The sequence below is a fragment of the Hylobates moloch genome, unplaced genomic scaffold, assembly GCF_009828535.3.
Source record: "Hylobates moloch isolate HMO894 unplaced genomic scaffold, HMol_V3 SCAFFOLD_3, whole genome shotgun sequence".
NCBI classification, from domain to species: domain Eukaryota; kingdom Metazoa; phylum Chordata; class Mammalia; order Primates; family Hylobatidae; genus Hylobates; species Hylobates moloch.
The window spans coordinates 141637830-141662207 of NW_026652278.1; the positions used below are offsets into that span (position 1 = coordinate 141637830).

At 34.1% G+C, this 24378-nt stretch overlaps 1 protein-coding gene across 4 annotated transcripts in view; it reads right to left on the bottom strand.

Moving 5' to 3' along the window:
* LRBA (LPS responsive beige-like anchor protein) overlaps window positions 1-24378 on the bottom strand; it is a 793918-nt gene that overhangs the window by 308379 nt on the left and 461161 nt on the right. The window lies entirely within an intron of this gene.

The window sequence follows — 24378 nt, forward strand, 5'->3', positions numbered from 1 at the left end:
TTGTCTCCAAATATGTTGAGTGTGTTTGGGAATAACAAATAAGGATTATGACATGGAATGGCAAGCCACCAGTGCATCTGATGAAAGAAGGGTAAAGGGAAGCTTTTATTAGCCCAAAGAGATTCAAGTAAACTACTTAGAAACAGAGTTCACTGGTTCCAGAGGCTTGAAGTCAGAGTTATCATCAGTTCATTGGTGAAGATGCTATTACTGATCAAGGGTTCATTTAAGAGCATCTTCTCTGAATTGCTATAGTTCTAAAGGATGTCTAGTGATACACCTTGCCAAAACTCTTGACAAACCTTGGCAAAGCAGGAGATACATGAAGGACATGAAGGGGTTTCTTGTGGGATTTCTAGAAACTCCTTGGAAATAGTTCTTATATCAGATATATAAGCAAGAGCCTCCTCTCCTTTCTGCCTTCCTGTACCAATTTTGCCAGGGTCTGACAAAATTGATTTCATCCCCATATCTGTAACTTTCACAGGGGAAAGAAGGGATAAGATAGTTAAACAGAGTCCCTAAAAGATCCCCCTTCCTTTTTTCCCCTTAATTTCAAAGAGCCAATTTACTTTACATGTTGGGTACTGTGCTGGAGCAAGAAGGCAAAACCCAGGAAGCAGGATCAGAGAGAGAAGAGTTACTAACCCAGGACAGAAATCAGAAACCAAAATGTAATAATCTGCTACAGAATTAGACCATAAGGAATATCTGTTATTTTGCTTATTATCTGTAAGAAGAAATAAAATTATAGCACAGTGATGAAAGCAGTGATGAGAAACCCCAAAATGTTTTTAGTAAAAGAATGATAAATGAAAATTGACAATAAAGAATCAATCACAAATAAAGTACAGAAAGATGCTAATATTTCTTTATTTTACAAGCTTCATAAATATATATTAGTAAATATAATAATAATCAAAAGGGTTTTTATAGATTCCCTTCTAACCTCACTTCTGCTTACTTTTTCCAAAATATCTTTAATTCTTCAACAAAACATTCTATTACCAAGGAGGCTTTTCAGGAATGTTATCTTTAGTACAAGGTATTACTAATCCTTCTTAATGATGTTCTATGCCACTTATAAAAAACTCATTAGGAAGGCAAACAAAACAGGCTTTTGTAACATTAAACTCAGTGTTTAAGGAAAATAGTTACATATTCATTCATTCAAAAAATAAGTATTTTTTTGGAAAGCCTAGAGATACAGAAATCAACAACAAAAAGCTGGGGGAAGGAAGGATATGATAGTTCTAAGGGTTAGATAACTACTATAAATCTGTTTAAATCTGTACCTTTAGCAGTAATATTTATAGAAAATAAGTTCCAAAGGCCCTTAAAATATCTAGGGTTACTCTTTAAACAAGGGGAGGAAGGAATCTGAAAACACGTGACTCCAATATCAATTCTTTCCATCAACTCTAGGTTTTGTGGTGAACACTTCAGTTGTTTAATTTTATAAAGAAATGTTATCACCCACACACATATAATACTACAATGCTACTACCTATCCTCAAATTGTATATTCTACTATTTAATTAAAACACAGTAGACCTTAAGACTATTCTGTTCAACCCATAACAACTCAAATCTATAATCAAGTTTTAGTAAAGACAGAATACTTTCAGCTAATCTATATTCATAAACTCACTACTATGCTAGCTCAAATTGTTTTAATAAAGAATTAAAAACAATTATACCTTACAATACAAACAGAATTGGCCGGGCACACACCTGTAATCCCAGCACTTTGGGAGTCCAAGGTGGGCGGATCACAAGGTCAAGAGATAGAGACCATCCTGGCCAACATGGTGAAACCCCATCTCTACTAAAAACACAAAAAAATTAGCTGGGCGTGGTGGTGCACGCCTGTAGTCTCACCTACCTGGGAGGCTGAGGCAGGAGAATCACTTGAACCCAGGAGGTGGAGCTTGCAGTGAGCCAAGATCACGCCACTGCACTCCAGCCTGGGTGACAGAGTGAGACTCCATCTTAAAACACACACACGCACACACACACACACACACACAAATAGAATCTAAAAATATTCTCTTTTTTTGAGACAAGGTCTTCCTTTGTCACCCAGGCTGGTGTGCAGTGGTGCAATCGTGGCTCACTGCAGCCTTAATCTCCTGGGTCCAAGCAATCCTCCCAAGTCAGTAGCCCAAGTAGCTACACAACAGGAGCACACCACCATGCCTGGTTAATTCTGCTCATTTTTTATAGAGATGAGATACTGTTATGTTGTCCAGGCTGGTCACTAACTCCTGGACTCAAGAGATCCTCATGCCTCTGTCTCCCAAAGTGCTGGGACTACAGGTGTGAGCCACTGTGCTCGGCCTAGAATCTAAAAACATTCTAGCAAAATATATAAAATAAATAAAATAAAAATTTTATGGGACCTGAAAAATGAATATGGAGAAGCCAAATAAATATGCTCTCCAATCCTTTTAATACAGTTAACAGTTATTTTTATACATTTGTTCTAAATGTTCAAAAAACTACATTTAAAAACTATCTGATGGTAATCAAAAATATTTTTGTTTGAAAACAAATCATGTTTTAAACAGCAACTATGTTTGAAGTTCAATATATTCAAACATTTGATTGTATGGTTAATGTCTAAAGCTCTATGAGGAACCAAATCAGAGCTATTTTTACTTATTGCTGTAATCTCAGCATCCTACACAGTTGGCATACTGGCAGATAATCAAAAGTGTTTGTGAAATGAATAATTATATACATACTTATACAGAATGTGAATACCTTATCAGCCTATTTATTTATTTATTTTAGTGCCATAACTCTAATCTCTCTTTACTTAAAAGCTCATTGATTGCTTCCGCATTAAATGTGAACCTTCTAACACTACAATTTTCCCTATGAAATAAGTATAATATTACTTATACAAATACTGTGAAAATGCAGATTGACGTATTATGTAGTTTGGATTTTTAAAAGACAACTTTATGCATGCACAAATGCAATTTGTTATTAAATTTACAAATGTTGTGGCGTATAAATTGGATACTCCTTCCTAAATAAGTCTTGCAATGTTTTTATATCAATGTGACAGCAAAATCTGCAATCAAAACAAGGCCTACAGGGAAAATGCAACCTTTTAAAAAATATGTAGCTGAATAACAAGATGTCACAAAAATAGGGCTGCCACAATTACCAAAGAAAGACAATTAAAAGGACATTTGTTATGTGCTGTGTTTCACCCGGTACCCACATCTTGGTTTCTAACAGTATTCTTCACTGAAAAGAATTAAGGCTCTCCAAAGTAATAGCTGATTCCAGGGCTGCAGAAGGGAAGCTACAAGATGAGCCTTGAGCTTCTTGCCATGTCAGAAAGTCAGAAAGTGCTCAAGAAAATGAAGGGGTAAGTCAAAAAAACATAAGAACAAGTCTGAAAGGCTTCCCACTGGCCCAGTCTGGAAGAATTTGAGCATTAAAGTAATTATGACCACCAGTGAATTATTAACCATTGAAAATAAGAAAAATTCATGAGTCCATAGCAATAATAGATGGATAAATACATGGGGAATGCAGAAGTGTGTAAAGTTAAGGCATAATGTCAACTGATAAAGGTGGAGGAAGATGTGATATGGGAAAATAATCATTTTATAACCATCACTGTAGAGATTAATATAGGGAAGAATTGTTAAGCGGACTCCATATTTCATTCAGATTTCATCAGTTTTTCTCTCATGCTTTTTTTTTTTGTCCCAAGATCCCATCCAAGACACCACATGATACTTAGTCTTGACGTCTCCTTAGGCTTCTCTGGATTTTAACGGTTTTTAAGACTTTTCTTGGTTTTGATGACCTTTGACAGTTTTAAAGAGTACTGACCAGGGCATTTGTAGAATTCCCCTCAATTTGGATTTGTCTGATGTTCTCATGGTTAGAATGGGGTTACAGGTTTTAGGAAGGAAGTCCACAGAGGTATAGTGCCATCTGCATCATATCATATCATATCATAGCTACATGCTATCAACCTGCTTTGTCACTGACATTAGCCTTAATTACCTGGTTGAAGTAGCATTTCACAGGGGTTTCCACTGTATAGTTATTTTAGTTATTTCCTGCTGCTCTGTTCCATATTGTACTCTTCGTTTTTTGTTTGTTTTGAGACAGTCTCACTCTGTTGCCCAGGCTGGAGTATAGTGGCATAATCTTGGCTCACTGCAACCTCCACCTCCCAGGTTCAAGTGATTCTCATGTCTCAGCCTCCTGAGTAGCTGGAATTACAGGCACGTACCACCATACCCAGCTAATTTTTGTTGTTTTTAGTAGAGATGGGGTTTTGCCACATTGGCCAGGCTGGTCTCGAACTCCTAATCTCAAATGATCCACCTGCCTTGGCCTCCCAAAGTGCTGGAATTACAGACATGAGCCACAGCACCCGGCCCCATATTGTACTCTTTGGAAGCAAGTCACTAAGCAGAGCCCACACTTAGCAGGTGGGGAGTAATGGTCCATTTCTTTTGGGGGGAGTATCTACATAAATTATTTAGACTCCTTCTGTAAGGTAGATTTATCTCTTCTCTCCCCTACTGATTTACTTAGCTATTTATTTCAGTATGGATTCATATTTACTTCATACTTTAGGTTATAAACCAAAACCAAGTTATTTATTTTGTTGTTCAAATTATTCTGACTTTGACTACTGAGAGCTCTTTCATTTGGCTCTTGTGTCCCTTTGACCTAACCCCATTATTCTATTCTTTGGACACTTATATATGTTCTGGCACTATAATATGCTCCAGGCTTATCTTGTGTAGTGTTTGCCTCAGCAATAGCATCAACCATTTATCTGGGGAGTCCTGGGTTCCTTTTATTGGAGTATGGTATTAGCAACTAAGACCTGGGCATTGAGTATTCTCATTGCTACTGGAGTGTCATTACTTCTAGACACCCTGGTGAACAAAGCTAATAAATGTATGTATATATACTACTCCATGTATACACACCTATCCTTTATTTTTCTATGTATCCATTTGTATCCACATTAAGCTAAATATGATTTAAGACTCTGACTCTAATCTAGTACCACATGATTTCTTCTAGCCTTCAGGGAGGGAATTTTGATGAGAAGCAGGATATTTGCATGGTATCATTACAGACTGCTTAATAATTACAAAGGAAAAAATAATACATAGACTAGCAATATCAGACAACATTATTGACTGGCTGATCAAAGTATCACCATTGAAGGGCAGGTAGACATCCTGTGCCTCTGTAGGTGAAACTCTCAGACAGACATATCACTTATATAGCATAACAACTAGATGTATAACCTGAATCCAATCATAAGGAAACATCACACAAATCCAAATGAAGATTATTGTTAAAAAAAGGAGAAAACTACATTCTTCAAAATTGTCAATGTCAAGAAAGACAAGATAGCCTGAAGAACTGTTTCAGATTTAAGCAGACTAAAGAAATATCTAATTCTAAACTAGATACTTTACTAGAAGTTAAAAATATTGGCAGGGCGTGGTGGCTCATGCCTGTAATCCCAGCACATTGGGAGGCCAAGGCGGGTGGATCATGAGGTCAAGAGATTGAGACCATCCTGGCCAACATGGTGAAACCCCGTCTCTACTAAAAATACAAAAATTAGCTGGGTGTGGTGGTGCATGCTGGTAGTCCCAGCTACTCAGGAGGTTGAGGCAGGAGAATCGCTTGAACCTGGGAGGTAGAGGTTGCAGTGAGACTCCATCTCAAAAAAAAAAAAAAATATATATATATAAATAAAATAAGGGACATTATTTCATCCATTGATGAAACTGAAGTATGGATGGCAGGTTAAAGTATTATCTCAAAGCAAATTTCACAAATTTGATTACTATTATAGTTATATAAATAAGATAACATTCTTATTCTTAGGAAATACACACTGAAGTATTTAGGGGAAAAGGAGTATAATGTGTACAAATGGTTCAGAAAAAAGCGGTGCATGTATTATATACACTTGCATGTATGTGTGGGTGTATTTATTAATAACATATACATTATGTATGTATATAGAGAGACAATGTCAGAGAGAACACAAATGATAAATGAGGCTAAATATTAATGGTAGGTAAATCCGTTTTTAAAAAACGTGATCCTTGTTTCTTATATAATAAATGTGATAAGTATGTGATGAGACTGAGCCAACATTAGTGAAATATGGGCTTTAAAATGTTTTCCAGAAGCAGTTATTCTATCCTGTGACGTGCTCTGTGACCAAAAACTAAATGAAGGATGTCTTTGGAAGAAGTTAAAGCTAACTGGACAATTTGGAAACTGACCTCTAACTATACTTTGATTAGTACCACTGGTGAATATGCATTCATAGGGTATATACAAATACAAATTTGGCCTCTTGTTTAAAGAGTTTCCATAGTTCAATCATTATGAACTCCAAATTAATACTTAGTAGAACAGCATATAGGTCCATATTTATAATTCAAATCATTGGCAATTAAAAGGGTTACTATCGGCCCGGCACAGTGGCTCATGCCTGTAATCTCAGCACTTTGGGAGGCCAAGGTGGGCAGATCACCTGAAGTTGGGAGTTCAAGACCAGCCTGAACAACATGAAGAAACCCCGTCTCTACTAAAAATACAAAATTAGTCGGGCGTGGTGGCACGCCTGTAATCCCAGCTACTCGGGAGGCTGAGGCAGGAGAATCGCTTGAAACCAGAAGTGGAGGTTGTGGTGAGCCAAGATCACGCCATTGCACTCCAGCCTGGGCAACAAGAGTGAAACTCCATCTCAAAAAAAAAAAAGGTTACTATCAGTAAATGCTAACTGAAACTACAGTAACAATTTACAAACAGTAATTCTCTACTAAAATTTACCAAATATAATTCTTTCTGAGAACATTATTGTCACAAGTTTTATTATATACTTATAATTATAAACCTACCAATAATATATTTATTAATATGATGAATACTAATTTAAATCTGTTCTTAATATGACAAAACTGTGTTATTCTAAAATCCATGAAGATGAGCTATTCCAAATGAGAACTTTTTCTAAATAACTGAAGGGCTAGTAACACTGTGTTCCTTCTACACCACAGTGGTATAGTGTGGCATGCAGAATGATGCTCCCTCCCAAAGATGTCCACATTCTATTCCCTAGAACTCATGAATATGTTATTAATACCGTAAAAGGCAAAGAGGAATTACAGTTGCAAATGGAATTAAGGTTGCTAATCAGCTAACATTAAAACAGGGAGATTAACCTGGATTATCTGGGTGAGTCCAGTGTAATTACAGGAGTCCCTTAAAGTACAAGAGGGTGGCAGAAGATTAGGTCAGAGTGATGTAATATAAGCACTCAATCTGTCCTTACTGACTTTGCCAAAGAAAGGAAGGAAGCCACAAGCCAAGGACCGTGGAAAACATCTAGAAGCTAGAAAAGGTAAGGAAACAAATTCTCCCCTAGATGCTTTAGAAGAGAATGCAGACCTGCCAACACCTTGATTTTACTTCTGTGAGGCCTGCATAAAGCCATTACTTTTGTGGAAATTTGTTATAGCAGCAACAGAAAATTAATATATATTCTATTTTCTTTTCTCTTACAAAAAGTGTAATAAATATAATTTGATCTTAAAACTTCCTGTAGCAAATCATTGCAGGAATCAATTCCTGTACTAAGCAACACCCTACCAATCCCCATCTCCAAGCATATATAGATTCCCACATCTATGCTTTAGAATATAATATAGTTTTCATGTACTCTTTTGATAACAGAGATGTTCTATTATCTATTACTACCCTTCATCTACTGTGAATGGCTGTGCTCTCTCTACCCTCAGCATCACTGACTACCCTAGATGTCCACTATTCTCTTTCCCCCTTAGTCTCTCCTTCAATTATTTTCTGTTATATTTGCTCACACAGTATCTCCTGAGCTTCTTGGCTCTAGCAGAAAGAATGTCCTTAAATACATGAGGCTATTCAATGCCTTTTATCCTTGTCTACAAATCTACCAATCAGCATATAATATTCTGTGCACCTCAGCTCTTTCCATTGTTGCTGAGTATTCACTGGTTGTTTTCAGGGATATTTCTCCCTCTATTTGCAATAAACATTAAATTTTTCTTTAGAAGGATATACATACATAAATATATATTTAGCCTATATGCAAAATTTAATGGGACAGCAGCAGAAATAATGATAGCGTAGTTACACGTATACTCTTATTGCTATGGGCAACTATGATAATGGCAACATAAGTACATATTCATTTTCTTTATACATAGGCAACCTCCCACACCTTGCTGTGTATGTATGTTCTCAGTAAATGTTTAGAGGACAGAGGAGAAAGTAAGGTCTTAACCTCCTGGTGTGCAAATTATAGGAAGAAGAGAGAACTAAGCAAACAAACTTAAGTTACATAAAGTAACAGAAGAAATAATACATATTTAATCCATAACATATTTTCTAAAAATTTACCTGCATTCAAGACACTAAAGGCCTTCAAATATTTAAACAGTAGAAACATTACACTGAGAGTTATTAGATGACAAAATTATGTCTTACTCATTTTCGTTTCTCTCATGCCCACAATTAAGTTTGTTTTGAAATAATCTTTTTTTTTTTTTTTTTTTAATAGGGGTGTTGCTCTGTTGATGAGGCTGGAATGCAGTGGTATGATCATAGCTCACCGCAGCCTTGAACTCTTGGGCTCCAGCAATCCTCTTATCTCATCCTCTCAAGTAGCTGGGACTACAGGCACACATTGCCACACCCAGCTAATTTTTTAAATATTTTGTAGAAACGGGGTCTTACTGTGTTACCCAGACTGGGTTACCCAAGGCTCAAGTGATTATACCAACTCAGCCTCTAAAAGTGCTAGGATTACAGAAATAAGCCACCACTCCTGGTTGAAATAATATTTTTTTAACCTTATGACGAATTTGTATACGAGCCTAGGTACACAGACCCTTGCAATCTAACAATAAGACTTACTAGTATTAGCATCACATAATCACAAGGCTGAAATATTATGGTGTTAGACTCTCTTTAAAATCTATGTTTTTACACAAATCAATAAATGTAATCCATCACATAAAAAGAACCAATGACAAAAACTATATGATTATCTCAACAGATGCAGAAAAGGCCTTCGATAAAATTCAAACATCCCTTCATATTAAAAACTCTCAATAAACAAGGTATTGATGGAATATATCTCAAAATAATAAGAGCTATTCAGGACAAACCCATAGCCAATATCATACTGAATGGACAAAAGCCGGAAGCATTCCCTTTGAAAACTGGCACAAGACAAGGATGCCCTCTCTCACCACTTCTATTCAATATAGTATTCAAAGTTCTGGCCAGGGCAATCAGGCAAGAGAAAGAAATAAAGGGTATTCGAATAGGAACAGAGAAAGTCAAATTGTCTCTGTTTGCAGATGACATGATTGTATATGTAGAAAACCCTATCATATCAGCCCAAAAACTCCTTAAGCTGATAACCAACTTCAGCAAAGTCTCAGGATACAAAATCAATGTGCAAAAATCCCAAGCATTCCTATATATCAATAACAGACAAACAGAGAGCCAAATCATGAGCAAACTCCCATTCACAGTTGCTACAAAGAAAATAAAATACCTAGGAAGCCAACTCACAGGGATGTGAAGGACCTCCTCAAGGAGAAGTACAAATCACTGCTCAGTGAAATAAAGGAGGACACAAACAAATGGAAGAACACTCCATGCTCATGGATAGGAAGAATCAATATCGTGAAAATGGTCATACTGCGCAAGGTAGTTTATAGATTCAATGCCATCCCCATCAAGCTACCAATGACTTTCTTCACAGAACTGGAAAAAAGTACTTTAGAGTTCATATGGAACCAAAAAAGAGCCCACATTGCCAAGACAATCTTAAGCAAGAGAACGAAGTTGGAGTCATCACGCTAGCTGACTTCAAACTATACTACAAGCCTACAGTAACCAAAACAGCATGGTACTGGTACCAAAACAGAGATATAGACCAATGCAACAGAACAGAGGCCTTAGAAATAACACCACACATCTACAACCATCTCATCTTTGACAAACCTGACAAAAACAAGAAATGGGGAAAGGATTCCCTATTTAATAGATGGTGCTGGGAAAACTGGCTAGCCATAAGTAGAAAGATGAAACTGGATCCCTTCCTTATACCTCATAAAAAATTAATTCAAGATGGATTAAAGATGTAAATGTTAGACCTAAAACCATAAAAACCCTAGAAGAATACCTAGGCAATACCATTCAGGACACAGGCATGGGCAAGGACTTCATGACCAAAACACCAAAAGCAATGACAACAAAAGCCAAAATAGACAAATGGGATCTAATTAAACTAAAGAGCTTCTGCATGGCAAAATAAACTACCATCAGAGTGAACAGGCAACCTACAGAATGGGAGAAAATGTTTGCAATCTACCCATCTAACAAAGGGCTAATATCCAGAATCTACAAAGAACTTAAAGAAATTTATGAGAAAAAAACAACCCCACCAAAAAGTGGGCAAAGGATATGAACAGACACTTCTCAAAAGAAGATATTTATGTGGACAACAAACATATGAAAAGAAGTTCATCACTGATCACTAGAGAAATGCAAATCAAAACCACAATGAGATACTATCTCACGCCCATCAGAACGGCAATTATTAATAAGTCAGGAAACAATAGATGCTGGCGAAGCTATGGAGAAAAAAAGAACGCTTTTACGTCATTGGTGGGAATGTAAATTAGTTCAACCATTGGGGAAGACAGTGTGGTGACTCCTCAAGGATCTAGAACTAGGGATTTGACCCAGCAATCCCGTTACTGGATAAATCATTCTACAGTAAAGACACATGCACATGTATGTTTATTGTAGCTATGTACAATAGCAAAGACATGGAACCAACCCAAATGCCCATCAATTACAGACTAGATGAAGAAATGTGGTACATATACACCATGGAATATTATGCAGCCACAAAAAAGAATGAGTTCATGTCCTTTGCCAGGACATGGATGAAACTGGAAGCCATCATCCTCAGCAAACTAACACAGGAACCAACACCACATGTTCTCACTCATAAGTGGGAACTGAACTATGAGAACACATGGACACAGGGAAGGGAACAACACACACCAGGGCCTGTTGGGCCATGGGGGTAAGGGGAGGAAGAGCATGAGAACAAATACCTAATGCATGTGGGGCTTAAAACCTAGGTGATGGGTTGATGGGTGCTGCAAACCACCATGGCACATGTAAAGCTATGTAACAAACCTGCACATTCTGCATATGTATCCTAGAACTTAAAATAAAAAATGTAAAAAAAAAAAATCAATGTTTTATATTGATCATACACAACATTGTAGAATAGATTTTACATATATAATTAATATAAATTTTATATATATAGATTTAATATAACAACTCTCCTGGCAATTTCAGCTGACAATTTCCATGGCAAAGTACAAGCTGCACACAATGGAATCCTGACTTACTTCTTTAACACATAAAACACTTAATAAAATGTGGAAAAGCTATACCACCTAAGAGTTGTTCTAAAACATTTTATAGTGTGAAATACATTTATATGTATGTATATTTAAATTTACTGAATAAAGACACCAATTATGAAAATTAAACCCCTAAAAGCTAACTACTATTCACATACTTTAATTTAGCTCTTTTCATTTTTTGCTCATTCATTTCAAGTCTTTCTTCATTAATATAAGTTTAACATATGTAAAATCATAGCATAGAGGCCAGGCACAGTGGCTCACACCTGTAATCCCAGCATTTGGGGAAGCCAAGATAAGAGGATCACTTGAACCCAGGAGTTCAAGACCAGCCTGGGCAACACAGCAAGCTCCTGCCTCTACAAAAAAATAAAAAAATGTAGTCAGGCGTGGTGGTACATGCCTGTAGTTCTAGCTACTTGAGAGGCTGAAGCAGAAAGATTGCTCCAACCCTGGAGTTCAAGTTTACTATAGCTTGCTACTGGGCTCCAGCCTGAGAGACAGAGTAAGACCATGTCTCTAAAAAAAAAAAATAAAAGTTTAAAAATCATAGCATGGAAATAACTTTGTGCTTTTATCTTTCGAAATACTTTAAATATAACTAATTTTATAACTACATAAATCTACCATTTCAATTCTCCTTTAAGAAATCTACAAAGAAAAACTCACATGACACTTTCATGAGCTCTGAAGATTAAATTATATCTGGATTGTATCTGAAAGAATCAAGGATATAAGATATTTAATGAATGAATAAAATAGGATTTAATAAAGTAAAATATAAAATAAAGACTGATTTCAAAATAACAACTTGTTTTAGGACTGCAGTAGACTTTCTTTTAATTATAGATATCCAATTAAACTATTTAGGAAAAGCTACAATTTTAATCTTAAAAGTTAAAAGAAGATCAAATAACTGATACTAACTTCACATTAAGATGTATTTCACTAATACAAATAGTAATAATGACCATCACAAAAATTGTAGCTAAATATTAATTGACCTTTATCTGTATATTTTGACTGTAGTTATTTAAATACTCACAATCAAATATACAGATACGACTTTTAAAAATACACAGAAAGTACTTCAGCACTTATGAAATAGAATGCCATCATCTTCCATATAAAAGCTGAAATCAAATCAGAAATTGACATTGATGTCAGTTTATTTCTGAGAGCTTAATATATTTGGTAAACTGCTTCCTCTTTGATAACACAGTGGTTTCAGTTTTGTATAAAGACTCCTTATGAGCCACAATATTTCCTAAGTATAAAATATGCAGCATTTTATTAACTTCATTTCCATCTTTTATGAACAGCATGGATATAACTACCAATCACTTTAAAACCAAATTTAAGTTTCAAGTATTTTTCATGTGGTTTGCTACAAATTATTTTGGAAATTTCCTGACTATGTAACATTGTTTAGACTGCATTTTCTTAAAACTTACCTAAAATGATAATAACAACTGCTACTTGGCCCTCCATGTATTTAAAAAACAAAAAACGTGAGCCAGAGATTTCCAGATCTCTATATATTATCTGATCATGTCACAACATTTCAGAGTAGGATAACAAGATGCTCTTTTGAAAATTAATGGGTAAAAGGAAAGCTTTCGAGCTTCTTGTGAAAACAAGAAAAAGTGTAAAGAAAAAGGTAGGTGATATAATGGATACTATTTAAGTTGTGGGAAGGCAAAACTTACTTAAGAAACTGTCATAGACAACTGCAGACAGGGCATTAAAAAAAGGAGAATGGCACTGACAGGATACCAGTAAAAATCTGATGGCTTTAAAATAAACTGCCAACATCTTCACAAATTATGCTTTACTGCTTCTGAGCTCTAGCAAGGATTCTATACAGATAGAGATAATAATAGAATATAAGTCATTATAGATTTGTTGAGAGGATTATGACAATTAAAGTGCTTAGCATAGTGGTTGGCACAGAATAAGAGTTCAATAAAGTGGTGTATTATTCTTATCATCTCATTTCAATTGAGTTTTGAAAGACTTTCACATTACCTCTAGAAATATCATATTGTAAATTTGACCTTGCTGATAGAAATCCGTTGGAAAAAGAAGGGTATCAAATTTATCACTCTATAAGGATTTATTTAGCATGTACTATTTACCGAGGCATGTGGTGCTACCAAGTAAATAACTTGATATCTGCCTTCCAATAACTTTTCACATTGGTAGGTTAACAAAGGGAGAGGAATACATGAATAATAAGAGGAAAAAACAAAAACAATGATATATTAAAGTGTTTAAGATCAATGGTAACTGAGGCATCAGTTCAAAGACAGCGCTTGCCCAGGCACTGTGGCTCACGCCTGTAATCTCAGACATTTGGAAGGCTGAGGTAGGAGGACTGCTTGAGTCCAGGATTTCAAGACCAGTCTAGTCAACATAGTGAGACCCAGTCTCTACAATAAATAAATAAATAAATATTAAATTTAATAAACAGACAAAAAAATAAATCAGAGAGCTCTCTATGTGGCATCCAGTGATAGATGTCAGAAAGCTAGCCTGGAAAGACAAAGACTTCAGATTGGGGGCCAATGTGAAACAAAGTTGAATAGGTAGGATTTTAAGGATTTTAAAGCACTATGGCATAATGACAGGGTGTTTTATTCTATTCCTCTAAGTAAAAACCTGCCAAGGGAACTAGAATATAAGCATGTATTTAATCAAATCATTTAATTATTAAACCACTGAAAATTTTCTCTTCTTTCTTTTATTCTCTCCTTCTTTCCATAAATATTTATTGAATCTTCACTGTCTAGCAGGCAGCATGTAAGTGGTGGTAATAAGAAAACATTAAGATGAGGACTATACCTGGTTTGAAGAGAAAAACTTTAGTGTAAAAAATCCCAAAGAAAACAAACCAAGATTATTTTATCAGCACTGCACCTGCACTTTATTTTCTTTTAAGTAGGTAGACTGTTTTCTTATTACAACTTAAAGATTTTAGAGTTTCAAGATTGTATCAATTAACACATTTATTACATTTTAGATATATATTCATATCAAAAGCATTCTAAAACTCCATCCTCAAAGCTCTACTCACTTAAACTAGTATCCTGGAACTGCACATGAGCATTCGGTTTTAAAATGCCCTACAATTTTGTCAGATGCCAGAAAACAACAACAAAAAATTAACCCTGGTTGAAAAAAGGGATAATTTAGAAGTAGATTTGGGTCAGAAGACTATAAGACTATAACCAGCTTTTACAAGGCAATCCAAGATTTATAAAAGCATGTAACTTTAAGTAAGAGACCCAACCTTCCCATGCCTCAGTTTGTTCATCAGCGAAATGGTGATAATACCTACCTCAAGGGGTTGCTGTAAAAATGTATGAGTTAATACAGATAAAACACTAAAAACATTGTTTGCCACACAGTAAATGTTTCATATGTGCTATTACCATTGTAGATACATCTTTCCAACATTTGCTTGGTGAAAAATATACCCTGAGAAAAGTAAATAGCTCTAAAGAGCCTTCAGAAGTAACACAATAGAAGGACAAGGAGGTAGTCGCAGAATTGTGTTAGATTAGTGACCTAGGTGTGTTTAAGGAACAAGAGGTAAAGCAGAGGCCACAATGCATGTTTAACTTTAAATAAATATATAAAACAAGGAAAACTATATTCTAGATTTAAAAAATGTTAATAACTTTCTATTGCTTTACATTGTCCAAACAAAAGCTGTATTAATAATAAAGAGTATACTTCTGAATCTGGAGTCCCATCAATGATTTGTTCAGCTTGCATAAGTCACAACTGATTGGACACAGTCCCTGTGGGCTTGCCATTTCATCCAGACTGGACGGTTCATTAGTCATAATTACTATAACTGTACAGCAGAGACTGCAGTTTTATCTCATCATACATCTTTGATCAAGCTGCCTCAATTCTGCTTCATCAGCATATGAAGTTACATTATTGGAGCTTTTTATTTTCCAATCGGTAATTAACAGAGATTATGCTTTTTATCAAAATATGTATTTGGTCTTCACATTTAATAGTGAGGGCCCAGATCTGACCAGCATTTGACCTCTGAAATTTCTATCACCTAAATACCATGAATCATAAACTGAAATCCAGAATACCACAGAGAAAATTAAACAAAGAAAAGAACCGACCTGTGTTAAAAAGCATAAGATGATTGCACTTATCTAAATTGAGACTAACCATATTTGCTGCAGCTTCTCATTAAACATTAAATCGCACACCAGAAGAACACATCATACATATTTATTGTTTTGCACTGTCACTTTCAAAAGACTCATACCACAATTAGTGTTTCTCTCAAACTATAAGCTACATAAAGAAATTTCCCATGAAGCTTGAAGACAAAGTAATGTAAAAGATGGTTCAAGAAGGTTAAAGAACAGATGGATAATAGATTTCACTGAACACTAAAGTATAACACACTTACTTCAGAAAAGAAAATGTTGCCAAAACAAAGTTCAAATATAAAATACTGAATGAAATTGATGTGTCAGCAATTTTTTTTTCCTTCCAAGTTCTTTTGGAGAATAGGGGGCTAAAAGGCCTGTCTCACTACTTTTGCATCTCACTATTTTCATGTGTAAAGTGTCCCCACTGTAGGCTGCATGAACAATCATAATCGACAGTTACACGCAGGCACTGAGGCTGCAAAAATCCCAGAGTAATTAGTGTTGTCTGAATGCAATGACATCTGTGTTCTCATGGTTCTTGAGACATGTCAGGCCAATAAGATGTATATGAAAAAACATGACAAGCATTGCAAATGCCCTTCTGAAAGGTCTTACACTTTAGGGGAAAGCTGAAGAAATAACACGTCATCTTCTTTTTGTAAGCAATATATTTAAGATTAAAAGATCTAGAAAGATCTTTTGAGTCATTCATTCTCTTGTTGTAACTATAAAGCATTTGTTCAGAATAGATCACTAGGGTATGAAAAAAATCTGTTGTAAGTTGGCTTCTTTTTAAAACTTTCTCAGCACATGTGATTCTGTGCAGTGCAATGTAGGTGCCCATTCCTGTAAGTGACAAAACAGAGAGCATATCTTATTAACATTCCTTGGTTTCTTTACCTTTTAATTAAAAAATATTACGTCTTAGCACTGGACATAAAATAGTTCAAATTTTGTGGTTAAATGCCTTAGAATTATGTTTGTATTTTTCTAATAATACAGAGTGTCAAATTGACTGTATTAAAAAGTCTTTGTTTTAAGACACCTAATGCTTTTGCTTACTGATGCCTATTACTGAGCCCTCTCCCTCTATATGCTGTAGCAGTATGTTTGAGCATGCCCTTGCTCCAAGAAAGACATTAGTCATCATTAACAGAAGCACTGACACCAAATCTAAGTGCCTCTCCACAATGACCAAGTGGCAATCATCTTTCTCTTACACTGTCACTGCTGATTAGGATTTTATTTCATGAAAATTTAATTTGTACCCCTTTCTGCAGCTTTTTTTTTTTATTCCTGAAAAAGCAACATATTCAGGAGAGATTACAGATAAAGCAAAGAAGCTCTACCTATAATATAGCTAATGATACAGAGATTGCAAGATTCTCAGGTAAATCTTTTCTCTAATCCAACAGAAAAACACAGATTAAATCAATGATTAATAAACAGAAGAAAAACAATGATTCTGAAAGGAACATTGTTTTATTGCTTTAAGAATCCATAAGCCTCAAAAGTTAACTAATTCAAGGAATCCAAATAACACTTCCCTAAAAACATAATCCCAAAGCTTCTTTAAAACTAAGACAACACTTTGATAGTTGCCATCTTTCACTAGGTTTCAAATTTGTATTCTCCATTTTGTAAACAAAAAGACAGGGGCATTCACACAGAAACGTCACTATAAACTGAAGAAAATACTTAAGCAGCCATACCTTTAGTATGCATTAACCTACTGGTTAGTTATTTTTGTTTTTGTTTTTTTTGAGAAATTTTCAGTTGTACTGAACAAATGAAAATGATTCATGTGGCCAAGCAGGGTACTCTACAGCTAGATGATACTACAGACAAACTCTGGTTCTGTACAATATCACAATGTTAAACAAGATATCATAGCAATAAGTTATTTAAGGAAGTTTTTAAAAACATTTACTTTTCTGTTTTATTTCAATCTGTTTAAAGTTGTTTTTTTTTTAAATGTAAGCATGTGATAGTTTGCAAGGGTCCTGGTACAACCCAAACTCCCACTTCTAGTTATAAATATTATCATCTCTTCGTATTACTCAGATATTGTAACAAAATAGAGATTGGTTTAAATTTAAATTATCTTGAAATTATTTTATATCCCTTTTAGAACATATGTACTTTTAGTCAAAACATGTAACACTTTTGTGTTTACATGAGCATAAATTGTATCTTTTTAAAATGTAAATAACCACATGAAATGCTCTGAAAGCAAAAATCAACATTATTTCTTTGTAAATCAGAAGCAAGTACAATTCATCAAACTTTAGTCATTAAATTATCCTTCTACTCCTGACTATTTTATTCTGAAAAATAATACAGAACAAATTTGAAGGTCAAATAGCAACTGCTTAGTGCCATTTACAAATGGTTCGGTTTTTTCTTCTTTTTTTCTATTTAAAATTGGTCTGCAATTAGAACATGTAGGAGGAGATTAGGAATTAAAATGGATTCTGAGAGGCAATTTCTAACTACTGAACTTTTATAACAGGAGTATCTTTGATTAAATAATGAGCTAGTCTAAAATAAAAGCAAAACTGTACCATAATAACCCAACTTAATTATCTTTGCAGAATACATTTATAAATGATTGGCTCATTCCTATCTTTATTTGACTAAGTAAATATGCCTCTTAAATTCTCAAACATTAAAAATTCTGATTCTCACAGTTGCACAGACTTATCTAAATCAAAACTTCAAAAAGTTACAATATAATTACGGACTCCATTGCTAGATCCAGTACAGGTTCAAGCAAAGAAGTTTAGCTCTGTAACTTCCACTTCTCAACCTAAACCTCCAAGTCACTTGTCAGTTAAAGGTTGGGCGATTTATTGACCGCCTCTGGATGCATACTGTCAGTGCTGAAGGAAATATGAGGGAGGGTTGTCGCTACTGTTCTGGAGCTCATTGATAATGACATACCTGCCTCTGTCACCCATTACCCATACTACAAACTACTTAGACCTAACTGAAAAATCAATAGCCTACTTGCACTGGTTCCTGTGGCTGCCTCCTTTGATTGTCAGCTCCTGTCTAGGGTCAGCACTTACATGAAAGGGGCTGTGACTGCCTGATGCTTTCAGGACAACCTAACGATATGAAACTAGCCAACAGAACAGTAAATTCTGTCTCCCTGCCCTCCTCATCAATTAGGCTTTGACTAGGCCTGCCTGTAGAAACCTGACCTTTTAAGTTTAGGTGAATATGGACTAGCTGAACACACCATTGCCCTCAGCACTGAGCCAGGAAATCTACTGACAGGTTAAACAAAACAGAAGGTTGTAACTGTCATAATTTGCATTGCACTTTCACGCCAACAAGGGTGTTATCAGTAGGGGCAAGCCCTGGAACACACAACTCCAGCACCCTTAAGCCACGCTACTCATAAATTTTCAAGTGAAGTGAGATAAAACATAAATTCACAAATAGCAATGCATTTCTCATCTCTCAGTCTTTTAGGTTTGCACTTTGCAAACCCACAGAGTGCCCATCAACACTCTTTTTGGTCACCTGGCACTCCCATTGCACTAATTAGGGACTTCCAATGACCATAATACAGAAGTAAAAATAACAATGCCCATTTAAGACCTATTTTAGAGAGACTATGTAACATAGCAGATAGACTGTTATATATGTCAAAATGAGAACAATTAGATCTCAATATATTATCTTTTCTTTTCTCAATTCACTCCCTCCAAAAGTATCCACAAGCTTAGACAAACAATAAGTTATCACGTAAGTGAAAGGAGGTGTTGAAATTATTTCCTACCATGCTACTCTGACATAGTATCTTTTACAGTTTGAGAGAAAACTAAGAACATCTGTAAAATAAAAGATGTTAACACTTTTATGCTTGTCAGATCTTCTGATGAAAACAAGTGAAAAGCATGAGAAAACAGTATAAAACTTTCCTTTCTTTAGTGACTCATGTTTTGAAAACCACTTCCCTGCTTAGATCTATCTTTTAACACAGTATGAACTTGGTAATATCATAGTTGCTTAGCACAAAGTCATTTCTCTAAGGAGAAGACCAACTATTTTTTTTAAGTTAATTGTGAATGGGAACTTACTTCGGCTTCAAGAACTGATATTTAAACAATACCCAATCTTCATTAAAATGTCCAAAACATTGACAGTCCATTAAATATTTAAGGGAAAAAAACATATTGTTTATATAAACATATACCATTTTTCTATATACAGGAATACATACTGCATTTTGTTTTATAATTTTATGATTCAACCCCTATCAAGCAATAATTAGTATACTCAGAATTTTTCCCAAGTTGCTACTTCATTGTCCCTCACAGTTGTCTCCAAACTATATTTTGTAAATTTTTTCCATAAATCTAAAATATCTATAAGCTTATTCTTGTCTGAGTTTGAAAACTTTCATATACCTATGTTAGAGAGGCATTGAAAGCCTAAACATCTGCAGAAAGATTTCTGATAGAAATAAACAAAGATGTCAACGAATTTAGTCATGTAATGGTGGAAAATTTTAGACTTTTTTAATTAGAAGAGATAGAAAAGATGACCTAGTCCAATCCACTCATTTAACAATTGAGAAAATAATGGATAAAGATAGTGACTTGATCAAAGTCACCCAGGTAACCAAGCCAGGACAAAAATTTCGGACTTTTTGTTTCCTAGATTGATACTTTGCTGATACGTTCATACTGTCTCCTTTTATCTATCCAGGTAATCTGGATAGCAACCACCTTACATTTAAAATACATATCTATAGATTTGTATCATTCATTTTTAATTTATAAAGTTTATAGAAAGTTTTGATTAGCAGAAAAGATTAGATTATTCATAGAGCATTTAACCAAAAAGTTACCCAACGAATATTAGAAATAGAAGGCCCAATTAAGTATGGTTGGAATCCTTTACTGACCTAATATGATGATTAACTAAGCATCTGGTCATCTTTCTGCTCCTTTTTGTGTACATAGCTGATAGCAAAGTGAAAGGGTATGGATAGTGTCTGATCCCAGCAAGCAAATCATTTGACAACAGTCATAGCTACAGGTCAAAGATTTTCTACTCAATCTAGATGGATTTAAACCTACTAACCTCGATTTTAAACCTAATTACCTATATACCAAATCAGTCAGAAAATAAGAGAATGACTCTTTATGATCCAAAGATAATAAGGGAAGATAGGAAGGAAAAATTCAGGAAAGAGACTAGCAAAACCTTGATATCCATAGGCCAACACAGCTGTTTTATATCCTAGCTTTATATCAGATGGTTAAAGCAAAAGTTTCCATTCCTTAGATCATTAAATATTATTTCATTTATATTACACAGATGTTTTCTATACATAGATTACAACCAATGAAGCATTTTGTTGTTGTTGTTTAACCACTACAAGCAATCAGAGAAACCTCTCTGCACATCACTTTTACTCTAATTCATAACATTTAAAGGATGAAGCAGGCTAGATTTTTAATATTTCCATTAAAAATAACACAAAGTCCATTAAGTATTTCTTGTAATCTTAGCAGATGATCAATGCCAAATTACCACTATTCATAATAATATAGAGTGCTACAGAACCAATACATTTTTAAATAAAATGTTTAAAATGGCTAGTGTTCCTAAAGTATACCAAAAACCTACCCATATGATATGCTTAACTAATAATTTTAAACATAGACCCACAAAATGTCTCATATGACCTGAAAGAAATAGCACATAATGCCAAATATTATGTTTTGAACCAAGTACAGCTCAACACTAGCGTAATCTACGTCTCTAATTTCACTCATCTGTTTTGTTAATGTCTGGCACTGATCACAAGAGAAAGTAGAAAGGGAGTGGGGATGGCTTTAATATCCTAAGAAACATATTCTACATAGTTTTTGTTTCACGCACATTGTTTTGGCTCACAATGTGAGTCAGTAATATTCTCTTCATAAACAAAAGATATCACACCTTCTTGAAACCATAAGGTCAGCTTTCAATTTTCTTTAGCACTTAAATTCATTATTGTCTGATCCTGGTTTTTCTGTCTACCTTCTGGAAGTGATGTTAAAGGCCAGCAAAATTTGGTTCTCCCGGTAGAAAAGTCACAAAGAATAATCCACAAATTATACAATCATTTCTTAAAGTTAACAGTTGGCTCTACCAAATATACCCTTCCATGTGAAGATAATAGTGACTTATGAAAGCCAAAGTTATTTGGCAGGTAAAATTTAATATTTACCTAATAGTACATTAATAAGTTCAAACTGTTTTTTTTAAAAAAAAAAAAAAAAAAGGAGGAGGGGAGAGGAAAAGAAGGAAGGAACAAGGAAGAGTAAGAAAAGAAAATTTTTTAAAATTTTGCTTCAACTTTTCAGAACTGCTTAACTATGTATGTAAATAAAAGAATGTAGTGTTACAACTCAAAAATGTACATACTTAAAATGAGAAAAAGATACATGATTTCTTGGTAAGGTCAAAAGACATATACCAATATAAGTGAGAATATAGTAAGTTCGAAGAAACATTCTAAAAAATACTTGCTGAATTAACTTGGATGTTAACATTGCACATCCTAGCGCAATAATATAATGGCATTTACTTCTTAGTCAGGCTAAAAGCTGCTTACTTTAACTTTCCTGAGCACAAGTCCCTTACTCTATCATTGTATATGTTTGGTGACATCAAATTATGTATAGTTTAATAAAGTACTCATTTATGCAGTTGCTATTCAACTTGGGGAAAAAACCCTAATATATAGCATACTCTCAATTTTCTCATCCCACTATATAATACAAGAATTATATTTGTAAAGTCTAATAGGTAACAAACATCTCTAATCATATATATTATCTAAGGCAATCCAAACAAATTTAAAAGGCCCACAAACAATACTCATCAAAAGTACATAAAAACATTTTATTTTTCACTACAGTTTGATATGCTTACTATACAAAATTAAAGCTATTGCTTTTACCTGACATAAAATTATCTGAAGTTCAACCTGTTCAAATGAGAACAATACCCTTGGGTTACTAATCAAAGAGAGTAAAAAAAATTTTTTTTGTTAAGGCTATTTTGTGAGGGGGAAGAATAACTTGTTTCAACGGCATGCTTGACCATATAAAATTATTAACAGGCACTATGGTAAACTGTTCAAGGCAAACATTCAATTACTGGTTATTTTAGATTGATTCCAGAACAATAATTACAAACAGCTTAGAAACAATCTCCTTAACACTTTGAAATTTTAGAAAATTAAATCCTTTGACAGAGAATAAAAGAGAATGTAGTTTTACTGTGACTTATGTGGACAGTATAATCTTGATGACTGTCATTAATGCATCTTACATATATTTAAATATAATTACTTCAACAAAATTTCATCAACTAGAATACACGAACAAATCATATCTGGGTTATTTACTTTTCTTTCTGTTTTTGGTGAAATAATTTTTAAATTCAGGGAACTTAATAGTGTTTTATTTCTTCATTTACAATTTGACCAAAAATAAAAATCAATGTTTATTTTTAAAAAATAAGCATTTTTATAAGTATGTAGAATGATTAACTATATAAGAACTAAAAATTTAGCACCCACATAGATGTTTCAAAGTTTGATTTTAGAGGATAAGACCATATACCAGTAAACATGTGGTCCTTTGTTTTCCAAAAAGTATAAATCCTCCAGAGATACTTTCTATTCTTAAGTCAATAATCTGATTATTTTTTGAAGCTTCTAAAATGTTTCCTGGAAAATAAGATCATGTATTCTAAAATTTGTTTACTCTTTAGTAAAGATTATTGAGATACTATATATTATTTTTACAGATAATAAAATAATAGATACCTTTTAAGTCTCGCTAACATGATAAAGTAACAAATGCACTAAAGTTAACTCAGTAAATACATTTTTAACTAAAGATCAGCAAAAAATAAAACAGTTTAAGAATTTTGTATTCTCTGGAAACATAAACAGGATTATAACTGTCAGATTACAGAAGCACTGACTTCAGCCATTAGTTTGGTTTGGCTCCTGAGAAACACAACATGAACTACTGCATCATTTCTTTTCAAATCCATACATTCCCTGCAGCCGTTCAAGCTTCATCAGCCGTGCCTAAGGCAAAGGGCATTAGGTTTTTTTTACTTCCATACTGTTTTCCTATAAATGGAAGACAGGATTCTTTCTCAAAGCACTTAAGCTCAAGCTCAGTCAATGCTGAAGGAAAATACAACTGAATTCTCTATGCAAGAAAGTATCACAATTGGATTATTTACTACTTTTCAAGAAAATGTTGATAAATCTAATACTGTATTATTATCTTAGAATAAAACATTGTAAGGATAGCATTCTAGCTTAATTACCCATTATTCTTCAATTAGAAATATTTTCACTTTTTAAAGTATTCTGTCAACTCATCACCTTATTTTAGCACCAAGTATTCAGTTTTCCTTCTAATTTTAATTATAAAAATTTCCTTAAAATATGCCAATTTTTTCTTGAAACTATATTTGTATAAATAGTTAATTTTTTATTTCCAAGTTTCTGTACTCATAAAGGTTTTGGTGAAATAGGAAATTCCATTAATAATTAAAAGTTTAACCACGATAAGTAAAAATAGGATGTAATGAGTAATCTGGTTATTTTACTGGACCTTAAA